The following is a 9,755-nucleotide window of genomic DNA, read 5'->3' on the forward strand; positions in this document are numbered from 1 at the left end:
TATGATCAGATTTGCAGTTGGCTATTATTGTGCAAAAATCTAGACTATAGAGTATTTTAACCATTGTCAAATATATAGTGTGGGCATTATATGGTGAGGAAGTTCTTGGGTATAATACAAAAAAATTGTATATCTCAGGAATATCTCGGCAAATTTTTAAAAATTTAAAACTTTTAAAAAATCCTGAAAATTATAAAACAATAAAATAAATAAGAAATTAATAAAAATACGAAAAAAACACGTATAATACATGTTTTTTCATGTTTTTTAATATTTTGGCTTTTTTTCAAAAGGACGTGTCTTATTGTCGTTTTATATGGCTGACTTATTTTTCGCGTATTTAACGCCTCTTTTTCGATTAAGACACGATATTTGTGACAATGATTTATTTTCACTCTTCCTTGTGACAAATGCGTAACTTATATTGCTTGAAAATTGTATTTATGATGCTTTAATTAGTTACAATTGTTCAGTGTCATACTATGTTTTATTTTGCACTCAACATTTCCTTGCTGTGTAACCTTTTAAAAAATCATTTTTCAATTTTCTGGTTTTCTATATTTTTCTCTGAACGCTTTATCTTTTCTAAAATTGTGAAAAAGGAAAATACGTTTTTCACGGTATACTCTTCCATGGTAGGTATCGCTTGAAAAAAAACAGGTATTACAGAAATAATCATCAAAGAAATAAAGAACTTTAACTAAGATTTCCTAAAGGATCGCGTTATTACCAGCAGAAGGATTGTTTGAAAGAAACTGCTTGACCACATCTTCATTTTGAGCAACAGTCAAGCTGTTCAAAGGCAGCAGTCGTCAACTACTATAGGATTAAATTCCCCACAGAAGGACTATAACATGAAATTTAAAAAACAAAAATTGCATTGATGTCCCAACTCCCAAGTCCTAAATATAGATATTTACCTGCATGTGCTATACACAAGTGACCCTCCGACTTTAAGCAATCTAAAACCATTAGTAAGAAGCTGTAACTTCACAGAGTTTTAAGAAAAATCATTCATGTAGCATTTAGATCAAATAGATCTGCAGAAAGGTTGAACCAACCCAAAAAGCGAGAAAAAAGAGAATAAAATGATGCAATGAGAAAAAGTTTGACAACTTCAAGCAAAAAATAGGAACAACGTAACCAAAAAAGATAAACTAAAATTTTAAAGAGTGTTCCTTTTCCTGAAAAGAAAGTATCTAAAAATCAAGTCAAGTTTTGTAACGTCTAAAAATAATCAATTATTGGTAGAAATCTAAATACAGATGCACAAAAAATGGTGTGGTGCCCCACGCTTCCTGGTTTTAACCTTTTAGGAGAAGACATTGATCTACAGTAAAATGTCCTCATAACCCTGATTACTATCACGTTGCTCCTAGTGGCTTGATACGAAAAACAGTTTGAAGCACTTTCAGAAGAAGTACCTCCTAGCTGTTGTACTTCCTATTTTACCAGGTCATATTACAGATTATAGCCTTGCTTCCCAGAATCGTCCCCAAGAAAATAACTCTTCAATTTCAAAATTTGATTTCTTTTATAGTCATGGTCATACAAGTATAAACATCCATTACATTATTTCTTTAAAGTTTAAACTTTAAACTAATCGAAGTTGACAATTACATTTTAAAAAAGAAAACTGCAAATAATTAAAATACAAAATGGATAGCACCGCAAGTTCATATTTCTCTTTTCTGTATTGACAGGCAAGGGATATGCAAACTCGTGAAGAGGATAGCATTGGATTTGCCAATCAGATCAGTAACAAATGGAAACCAATATCTCCTCATAACTCAGGAACCCTAGTGCGGCTATTCTTAAGGCTCAGATGTCTTTTCTAAAGCAATTCAGCATCAGTAATTTGGAAACATAAATAAGGATCATAGGAATGTCAATTCAGCAGGTGAAAACCTGTAACTAAAATATGATCAATTTAAAATCTCTAGATAGATGCGGCTAGGGATTCAACATATTTTGCCTGGAGTTGAGTCAATGAACCAATGCTTTCTGAATCCAAGTCTTCTTTGAAGAGTGTCCCATCCCCAATCTTCAAACTTGAGGATGTGCTTAACAGACCCATCATGTGTGCACTCAGCATCAACCAAGACCTAACAAATGAATAGAAACACACACAAAAAATAAATCCGTCCAGTGCTGATAAAGGACAGAGATAGAAGAACAGAGAAAACAAGTCACCTAAAATTTTAGCAACCATGATAAGGCAACGCACAGCTAGCCTAAAGGTACAATGTTACTGCTATCTAGCAAAAATAGAAGGACAAGTACTAAATTACATAAACACCACAAAATACTAGTCCAACAGAGGTAGCGAAGCTATTCCTGTCTCTCTTGAGAATTAACAGCATCAAAGCATTATTGCACCCCTGAAGTAAATGTTCATGACCTTCATGCATTATTCAACAACATAACTGTTCACCATGAATATACAGACACCCAGATCTTTTTCACCTTATGAAAGTAGATTTCAAACAAAATCCTAATTTTTATATGATGGCCATAGGGATGTCAAGATGTCATCCAGGCCTGCATCGTGCAACAGAAACACATAATTTAAGGTTCAATACAAATAGTGAAAATTCAATTAAAGCAAAAAATCAATCGGAGATCCACTGAATCAACTTAGTTGGCAACGGGCTTGATGAATGTGTCACAACAAACATACAGCAGCACTCGTGCATTGCTTTTAGTATCCAAATCTAAATCAGGATGAACCTCAATACCTACAATGTATATCCAATAAAGCAAGTATCTAATAAAATAACACAAACATGTGCCCCCATTGAATGTGAGAAGTTGCTACTGAGTTCCTTAAACTAATAAAAAAGACTTCTAATTTTCATCAGAAATGGATTCAGGGTGCAGATGACACTTCTTGAGAAAGCTCGGGTGTGGGGCAATGATACATTGTGCATGTGTTTTTGTGGTGTGTCAAAGAGAGGGAGAGAGTTAAAAGCAAAAAGAAGCTTTTTTAAAATTGTAAAATAATCTTGTTCGTGTAAATTGTAATAAAAAGATAACTTCAAAAGTAAAAGCATAAAATGTCAAAAAGAAACTTTTCATAAATTGTAAAATGATTCACTTTCTGGATCTTTTCTTTGTGTCCTTTCTTTGTGTTTCCCTCCATTGATGGTTGAACCATGCAGCCACTACTCCTCCTGCTGCAGATGGGTTCCCTTCTTCATTTTTCTCCTTCTCCTTCCTCCTTACTTCTCCACTTTCTCCTTCTCACCTCTTTATTCTGTTCTTTTTGTGAATTTTCACACACCCAATCAGCACTGGTATATGCATTGCATTCACACGGGCTAAGCTCCCAAACAGGTGTGTCTATGTCACTAGAGAACAGTCATTAACTGGACGAAGTACATCTAGATAGATAAGTTCTGAAGGTCTATTTGCTTAACACTGTACTTCTTTATATGGTTGCCTTGGAACTTTTCCATGTTGACACCATAGCCACAAGTATCGTTCTCGGTTTTTATCGGCGAGGTTTTTTTCAGGTATTTATCATTAAGTTGTTTTTTTAGGAAAATTTCAGGACAATCTCTGAGTTTTTTTAAAATTAAAAAAAACAAAATGTCAGTCAAAAAATGAAAAACTAATAAATATTATATTGCATTTCAGAGGTCATGTTAAATACTTAAAACAAGAGGAAATAAGACAATGAAACAAAATTTGAAAAAAAATAAAAAACAGAAAGTGAAATTAAAAAATAAATTAAAAAATTGTGAAAAATCGCCATAAATTGCTATAAAATTATTTTTAACATTTTTTTTTTCAAAATATCACAATATTTCCCCGTTTTTATTGTTTCTTTTGTTTTTCCATTAATATCATGAAATTTTCGAAAATATCACAATATTTGTGGGTATGGTTGATGTTGCGTAGAGAGGTAGAGAAGAGGGAGAAGAGAGGAACGAGAGGAGAGAAGAGAGAATAGGTAGCAGTCCTAAATCAGTCAGCTACTCCTTTTCATTAGACTAAATAATGATTAGGGTTAAGTTTAACCCATTACATAAAGAGTCCAACAAAATTTAAAAAATCTGAAAGCTACCTCATATAAAACTCCAAAATTCATAACACTTTTAAAAGCCAAAGTAGCACGTTTCCTCAACACTCCCCCTCAAGCTGGAGCATAGATGTCGATCATGCTCAGTTTGCTACAACACTTCATAAAACAGGATATCGGAAGAGCTTTGGGGAATATATCTACAGGTTGGTCTTCTGAAGCAACACACTCAGTAGAAATAATTTCTGTTTGAACCAAGTCTCTAATGTAATGACAATCAACCTCAATATGTTTGGTACGTTTGTGGAAGACTGGATTATTTGCTATATAAGTAGATGCTTTATTATCACATTGCATTTTTATAGGCAATTCTACCTGAATTTCAAGACCTTCTAGCATGCCTCTCACCCGCGTGATTTCAGTGGTTGTTTGGGCCATGGCTCGATATTCTGACTCTGCACTCGATCGAGCTACAACAACTTGCTTTTTACTTCTCCAAGAGACTAAGTTACCACCAACAAAGATACAGAATCCTGTAGTGGACTTTCTATCATCAATTGGGCCAGCATAATTAGCATCAGAATAAGCTTCTATCTGAAGTGAGGTGCTTCTTCTAAATAATAGACCCTTTCCAGGAAAATCTTTTAGAAATTTCAGCAATAACATAGCTGCATCCCAATGGGCTTTCCTTGGCTTATCCATAAATTGACTTAGCTTTCCCACAACAAAGGATATATGTGGTCTAGTAATCATTACATATAATAGCTTTCCAATGAGAGACCGATATGATTTGCTATCAACAGGTTCCGATTCATCATCATATAAATGAGTGCGAGAATTCATAGGAATAGAAGTTGGTTTAGTTCCTGTCATACCCGTTTCGTGTAGGAAATCAAGAACATATTTCCTTTGATAAAGAACTAGACCTTCTTTACTTCTTGCCACTTCTATCCCCAAGAAGTAACGTAGAGACCCAAGAACTTTAGTAACAAAATGTTGTTGTAAATACTTCTTTGTGTCTTTTATTTCTTGTTCATTGTCACCGGTTAAAATAATATCATCCACATATATCAACATAACAACCATACCTCTTGAAGTCATTTTTATGAACAATGAATGATTTAAAGGCGATCTCTGAAACTCAAACTTAGACACAACGTCGCACAACTTCTGAAACCATGCTCTAGGACTCTATTTCAAACCATATATAGCTTTCTTTAACAAATATACCTTGGTAGATTCCCCCTGTTTCTCAAAGCTGGGCGGCTGCTGCATATAAACCACTTCAATTAAATCCCCATACAGAAAGGCATTTTTAACATCGAGTTGGTACATGTTCCAACCATAATAACTGCAACAGATATAATGAGTCTTATAGTGCCCAAATGTGCAAGAGGAGAGAAAGTTTCAAAGAAGTCAACACCATAAGTCTGTGTGTACCCTTTTGCTACCAAGCATGTCTTGTAGCGCTCAACAGTACCATCTGAGTTGTACTTGATAGTAAAAACTCATTTCGAGCCAACAATATCTGCCCCAGAAGGAGGTTCAACGAGATCCCAAGTGTGACACGATATTATAGAATCTATCTCCTCCTTCATAGCCTTGTACCACTTAGAGTCCAACATAGCTTGTGCATGTGAAATAGAAATGGATGTAGCTGACAAGACATCAATAAATTTGCACATATGATCTCCCACATGAGTTTTACTAACAAACTTAGAAAGAGGATGAATAGGGCATTGTCTAGTCCCTTTACGCAGTGCAATAAGTCATCAAAAACAGGAGCATCAAGGGAACACTCAGGCATGTCTTGTAATTCAGATCTACTTACCCCCCGAGAGCAAGATGGTGCAGGGTCATTAGATGATGGATTCCTTCTTGAATACGTGAGAGGTGGATCTTTAAACCGTGGAATGGAGGGAGTGGAACAGGTGGGTGATGATGAAAGAGGAAAAGACTCAAGTGGAATTGGAGGAATTGGGAGAGGAACAGAAGAGGGCATCTCAGATTTTGTATATGAAGGACTTACAGGAAAGAATGGAGACGACTCGAGAAAGGTTACATCGGCACTGACAAACTCTCGATTAGATATAGGATCTAGGCATCGATGTCCCTCTTGATTTTTAGAGTATCCCACAAACACAAATTTAGTTGCTTGAGCAGCTAGCTTATCTCGATTGGGACCATGTTTATGTACAAAGCATGTGCACCCAAATATTCGTGGGGGTAAAGAAAATAAAGCTCTATTTGGGTAGAGAATTTGTATTGGGATTTTGTCATCTATGGAAGATGATGGCATTCTATTTATCAGGTAACATGCGGTTAAAATTGCATCTCCCCAAAATTTGGAATGCATATGAGAATGAATCATGATTGTGTGGGCTACATCCAACAAATGGCGATGTTTTCTTTCAACTACACCATTTTGTTGAGATGTGTGAGGGCAAGTAAAATGTGACACAATACCATGGAATTTATAGAATTCAAGTAAGTGAGAGGATTTGAACTTGAGAGCATTGTCAGTGCGAACAACCTTGACACAGGAATTAAATTGAGTTTTTATTTCCAATATGAAAGATTTCAAGATACAAATAGCTTCAGTTCTGTCTTTTATCAAGAACACCCAAATGACACGAGAAAAATCATCAACAATGAAAAGATAATAACAAGACAACAACCGACTTGGAACCTGACTCGGCCCCCAAACATCAGCGTGAACTAAATCAAATAGATATTGACTAGACTGACTTTGACTCGATGGAAAAGAAGTGTGACTATGATTGCCCAATTGACAAGCTTCAAATTCAATGGACGTTGTGGAAGAAATCTGAGGACATAGCAGACGAAGTTTAGCAAATGATGGATGACCCAATCTGAGATGCCACTGGAAGGCACTTGAAGAAGAATCTACTAAAAATGACGCCTCCTTATTGGATGTATCCAAGATGTATATTCCATCTATCTCATGGCCTCCACCAATCTTCCTCCCAGTCCATAGGTCCTGAAATACACAAGTACCCGAGTCAAAAATAACTTTGCAATTCATCTCTTTAGTTAGTTTGCTTACAGATAACAAATTCTTCGAGAATTCATGAGTATATAACACATCATGAACATGTAAAGATGGAGAAAGATAAACATCTCCATGTCCTTCTACTGGCGATAGTCTTCCATCTGCCAACCGAACATGTTGTGGTGAATCAAATTTCTGCTGGTTTGAAACACTAGTATCTCCACAAAAGTGTTTAGAGGCTCCAGAATCAATTATCCAACAACCATTAGAAGTAGTTTTACCTGCAGAGTATGTTGAACTTGTAACAACTGTAGATGCGGATGATGTAGAAGAAGTAGCATTAGATCTATGCTCCATAATTAGATCAATTTCAGCTGGACTTAAATTAAGAGATGTAGCATCTACTGAAGCAGCAGTGGGATTCGACTTACGAGCTATACTGATAGACTGTGTATTTGGAGTAGAACCAGATGAAGATGTTACAGTCGAAGAAGTGGATGAATTAGGTTTACCCACTTTGTTCCAGCACCTATCCTCTAAGTGACCGAGACAACCACAATATGTGCACTAAAGTCTCCCACGTCCTCCAGAACCTCGACCTCTTCCTCTACCACGGGAAGAGTATAGTCCACTTATTTCTCCTCCAAATGAAGCAAGGGCAAAAGGTTGTGAGTTGTTTGATGATGGAAGAAGAGTAACAACCAATCTGTTTAGTCTATTGAAGGCCTCATCAAGATCAGGAAAATCTGAACCTGTAAGCATTTGTGCCTCGAAAGCAGAGTAATCAGAAGATAGTTCAGCAAGAAATTTAACCACAATCATTTGCTCCATGTGAGATTTGAGACAATGCTTACAGCGCGGTTTTAAGGAATTCATCTTTTCATAAGTAAACTTCAACTTTGTAAAGTATTCCGTCAAATCCATGTCTCCTTGCTGCATTTGTAACAATTCTTGTTGAACCTGTAAAATTTTGTTGATGTTTTAATCTTGAGAGTACATCTATCGAAGAGAATTTCATATATCTTTGGTTGTATTATAATAACAAAGCCCTGCTGCAATGTAAGGCTGAGTGCTATTCATAAGTCAAGCACTAATAATGTTGTTTTCTTCCTTCCACCGTACGTATTTGCCAGTCTTTTCAATTGGTTCATCTTCTTCTAGTATATATTTCTTCCCATGTCCAACGACTGACAACATGAAGGTTCTAGCCCATACATCATAGTTGGTTCCATCAAGTTTGATAATGGATCCAAACGTGAATGGATTGGAGAAAGCTTTGTATTCAACACCTGCCTCTGTGTGTTGATTTCCAGATTCAGATCTGTTGGCAACCATGGTAAAATCTCAAAAGTTCTCGGTAGACTAAGTATTGACAAAAAGAAATCAAGCCAATCACCAACGGCACTTTCTAAAATTTCTCTTCGAATTTGTCAGGTAGAATTCTATTATTCTATATATTGAAATACTGGGTGCATTTTCTGTTTCGATCTGCATTCTGTGTCTCGTTATTTCTATTTACAAGAGGTTCTTGAGCTGCTTTGAAGTCAAAACTAGAGACTAGAGTTAGATATGTTGGTACCACTCCTTCCTCCTAGCTATGATATTTATCTGGTTGAGATTGTATTCTTCCTTGACGTTCTTGCATTTCTAAAGTTTTTATCTTTTCTTCTTGAACTCTGCTGTTGATATGTCAACCCTTTTTCCTCCTTGCATCCTCTGCTGTTTGTGTTTGTTTGTCCACTAATGGTTACATTTTCTTCTTTTCAGAGGATATCTGTAAAAGATGCACTTGATGCTGAGTATTTCTGGTGTGATCCGTTGCCATGTGTCCCGAAAAGGTACAAAATCTTTTGTTCATGCCAAGTATCACAATTGATGGCCTTTTGATAGCCGGTTCTGGCCTTCCTCTTAGTTTACCCAAATACGAGCCATCTCATGAGTTCCAGACCAAGAAGAAAAGACAACAGCAAAGGCAGCACGAAGAAACAGCCAAGAGGCAAAAATTACAACATCCTCAGCAGCATCAACGTTTGCCGCCAATTCAGCAACCAAGGCAACCGCATATGCAAATCAGGCCTGGCCCTAACCAATGCCCCACCTCAAGTTGTTGCTGGGCCAAGTCACCACTACAATAAGCCCGGGGACCCCAGGAGGACAGAACAGGTATCCTCAAGGCCAAAACCCAAGTGGTGGATACAATCCAAATCGTGGTGGCCAAGCTGGTGGATATGCTACTGGACCTTATCCACCTCAAGGTGGAGGTCCTGGTTATGCTGGAACCAATATGCCTAGAGGTGGTCGTCCTAGAGCTACAACTGGTGCCTATGGCAAGTCAGGTACTGGTCGAGCGCCCAACATGATGGGTGGTAATCGGAATCCACAATATGGTTGGCCACAGTAGTCTGGAATCAAACTGAAGCATGATCTATTCAATATATCTGTGCCCTTGACTTGTGATCCTACATTGTGAAGAGAAGGGCTCTGCCAAGGACTTCCGCTTTCACCTCAAGTGGGTCGATGGGAATTGGTTTAATGCACCAGAGGTATTCCTACAAACCGGTGTTGGATATTTAAGAATATCCCTTGACCTGGATTTAATTCACGCACTTGTTTTTAGTTTTATATGGAGAAAGAGGAGATGGTTAGGTATTTCATTACTACGCTGCTCCTTTGTCCTGCAGACAGAAATAGTTTAACAAGAATGTGTGATTTTCTCTT

General features: G+C 36.9%; 1 pseudogene; it reads left to right on the forward strand.

Moving 5' to 3' along the window:
- The window catches only part of LOC116256641 (cyclin-dependent kinase C-2-like), a 33,311-nt pseudogene extending 23,873 nt beyond the window's left edge, over positions 1-9,438 (forward strand).
- The last annotated feature ends 317 nt before the right edge of the window (positions 9,439-9,755 follow it).

The sequence above is a fragment of the Nymphaea colorata genome, chromosome 6, assembly GCF_008831285.2.
Source record: "Nymphaea colorata isolate Beijing-Zhang1983 chromosome 6, ASM883128v2, whole genome shotgun sequence".
NCBI classification, from domain to species: Eukaryota; Viridiplantae; Streptophyta; class Magnoliopsida; order Nymphaeales; family Nymphaeaceae; genus Nymphaea; species Nymphaea colorata.